We start from the raw sequence: 3224 nt of genomic DNA, 5'->3' as shown, positions 1-3224 counted from the left end.
AGTCACATGAGCACTTTTCAAAAATAATGACACAGAATAGCAGAGAACAGAAAATGCTAGAGTGCACCTCAGGCAGAAAGGGGAAGCGTTATTTTATGAAACTTCCATTTGTTTTTACATATTTGTAAATAAACAAAAAATAATTACCAACTATTCTAAGTGCTGTGAATTATGTCTGGTTACTGCATTGTGGTATTAAATGCATTTCTTAATATGAGTTACAATCCCCCAAATCTGAAAAAACACGCCCGCTACCAGTATTGTTCAGTTTCTCTTTGAGTGAGTTCATCATTGAAAAGCCAATGAGCTGTTCAGGGGAGGCCTGGGGTGGTGTAGGGGCAAGGACCTGAATGGGAGGAGTCACTTTGTCTAGGCCAGTAGCCATGGAGCCCTGCCCTTGGGTACTTTCCTCTCTGTGTCCTAGAAAAAGTAACATAACTTCACTGGGCCTCAGTTTCCCCATCTGTAAAAGGGGACTTATAAAACCTCTCATAGGGATGCTGTGAGGATTACCAGGAGCCAAGGAACCTGAAGATACTCACTCACTGATGTAAGAGATAGTTTTTTTTTTTTATTTCATCATTTTGTTATTTCATCATTTCATTCAGCTCTGTCTACTCTAATAGGTAAATTGTTTCTTTCCTCTTCCACAGCAGGAGAAGGGAATGCACTTGCCCCTCACCCCTCAGGAATCCCTGGTTGGGGGTGGGCCAGGGTTGAAAGGGTATCCAGAAAGGTATTTCAGAGGCTAAATCCCAAAGTGAGACCCCCCTAAGGATTTTATGCAGAGAAAATCAAGTTCTGGTATATTCTCAAATCAGCTTCCCAAGAGCAGTCAATGTCCCAAGAGTCCAGGAGAAGGAGTAGCCTCTCACCCTTTATCCAGGAATGAGAGAGGATCTGGGCCTGTTACCACCCCTCTGCTCTGGCTGGGTTCCCAGGAATATTGCCTGCAAGCCCTGAGTCACTGCTAGAAGCCATCCTGGGCCCCTGGGAATGCAGGGTTGGGACAGCTTTTCCCAAGATGGTCCCCTGAACCTGGTGGTCCAGCACCCCCTCCCTTATCCAGATTGCTTCTCTCCATGACACATCTATCTTATCTGGGCCGAGGCTTTTCTGAAACCCATGTTGGCAAACCTGCTTCCAAGGAGGGAACTTAGACATGAGTGGAATATCTGGAATTCCTAGAGGGTTTATAACCCAGCAACTGGAACAGGTGTAGGTAGCTGACCCCTACCCCTACCCTGGCTCTTACCCTGCCTCCAGCTCCTGCATTTGTCTCCCCTCTCTGGCCCCAGAGCCACATCTAGGTCACCATCCTGACCTCCATCCCCTGGTTCAGAGCAGAGAGCACTGGATACAGAGTTGAAGCTCTGTTTCTAGACCTAGCGCTGCTTCTGAGTGGCCTCAGGTAGTCCACCTCACCTCTCTGGGTCTCAGCTCCCTCACCTGTAAAACAAATGGGCTGGTGGGGGATGGGCTGGTATTTAACTTTCTGTAAGAGTCAAATCTTTAACTGTTCTTTCTAAAATTCTAGGAAATGAACTAGAGGAGCTAAAACCATGCTTGTTTGCTCCCCAAAGAGAGAATCGGGCACTTGTGTTCCTGGGGATGTAGTCGGAGTTTCCAAGCCATCAGACCAGTTTCTGGGGTTTGGAATCTGGTTGATGGGGCAGGGGTGGGCAGCCTTTCTGCAGCCTGCACCAGCAGGGTGCAGAACCTGGACTGTCCAGGGTGTACCAAAGTCTGGGACAGGGTTGGGGGAGTGGCCTTTCCCCCACAACAGCTGCACTCTGCACCTAACTTCTCCTTGGCAGTCTTCACTAGCCATTCTCCCTTTTCTTCCTTTGTCTCAACTCAGAGACCCTCTGCCTTATTATTTTTAATGTGGTATTATCTTTTTTATTTTTTTTGCGGTACGTGGGCATCTCACTGTTGCGGCCTCTCCCATTGCGGAGCACAGGCTCCGGACGCGCAGGCTCAGCGGCCATGGCTCACGGGCCCAGCTGCTCCGTGGCATATGGGATCTTGCCGGACCGGGGCACGAATCCGTGTCCCCTGCATTGGCAGGCGGGCTCTCAACCACTGCGCCACCAGGGAAGCCCTAATGTGGTATTATCTTTAATTAAGTACAAAGACTTTTCCAATCATGTCACCTAGAGATCATTTTATCCACTGCTCTGTTGGCCGCCAGTCTCTTGTCTCTCTCCTCAGCAATGGTAAGGAGGATACCTTTTCCATGGGGAAGACAGATCCATGATTTGTTGCCTTTGCCAGTAATGAAAATGTTGGAGAGCCGGGTGGCAAAGCTGTTGCCATTATCATCTTTCACATGAACTACATCAAAAGAACGAGGAATGTCCCTTCTAGTTGGTGACCAATTCTTCCCACATTAGCACCTCCAGTCACCATGAACAGGTTACCAGCGTCAAAGTTGATGAAATCATTAATCTTGCCAGTCTCCAAATCAATTTGAATTGTGTCATTCACCTTGATGAGGGAATCAGGGTAGCAGATGGTGCGAACATCATGGGTCACCAGATAAGTGACTCCTTTTGTCCCCACAAAGATCTTTCTCATTTTGCACAACTTATACTTGGCCTCCTCAGGTATAATATGATGAACAGCAAAGCGACCCTTGGTGTCATAGATGAGACAAAAATTCTCTCCAGTCTTGTCAATGCTCATGACTTCTATAAAACCAGCAGGGTAGGTTATAATCAGTGTGCACCTGGCCATCAATCTTAATGAAACGCTGCATGCAGATCTTCTTTACTTCATCTCCTGTTAGGGCATACTTAAGTCTGTTCCTTAGGAAAATGATTAGGGGGAGATATTCCCTCAGCTTGTGGGGACCAATAGATGGACAAGGAGCAAACACACCAACCAGTCAGTTTATCCAGCATCCAATGCTTTGGAACTGCTACGCGCTTCAGGTGCTTCTTGGGACCATAAGCCATGACTGCACTAGGCATGAAAAGAGCCGCTTTGCCTTATTTTGAAGATACCCATTGTCCAGGGCTTATCAGAGGGACCCCCAAACTTCACCCACTCAAATCTGCCCCCAGATCATTCCTAAGTGTCACCCCCGACCTTGCCCAACTGTTCTTTATGAGTCAGGAAGCCAACAAACAGCCTCTCTGGGCTAGAGTTTCACTTTGGTGAAATTAATCCTCAAAAAAGAGGCCCTCAACTGCTGTTCTCCTCTGTGAAGCCTGCCCTGA

General features: G+C 47.6%; 1 pseudogene across 1 annotated transcript; it reads right to left on the bottom strand.

Annotated features, from left to right (window-relative positions):
- Positions 1-2152: 2152 nt before the first annotated feature.
- Positions 2153-2960, bottom strand: LOC309828232 (small ribosomal subunit protein eS4-like; annotated as a pseudogene). Its single transcript has one exon. The product of its transcript is annotated as a small ribosomal subunit protein eS4-like (transcript).
- Positions 2961-3224: the final 264 nt, after the last annotated feature.

This window comes from Grampus griseus, assembly GCF_964374135.1.
Source record: "Grampus griseus genome assembly, chromosome: 10".
NCBI classification, from domain to species: domain Eukaryota; kingdom Metazoa; phylum Chordata; class Mammalia; order Artiodactyla; family Delphinidae; genus Grampus; species Grampus griseus.
The sequence above is the reverse complement of the archived record's forward strand: the minus strand, read 5'-3'. Positions and strand labels throughout refer to the sequence as shown.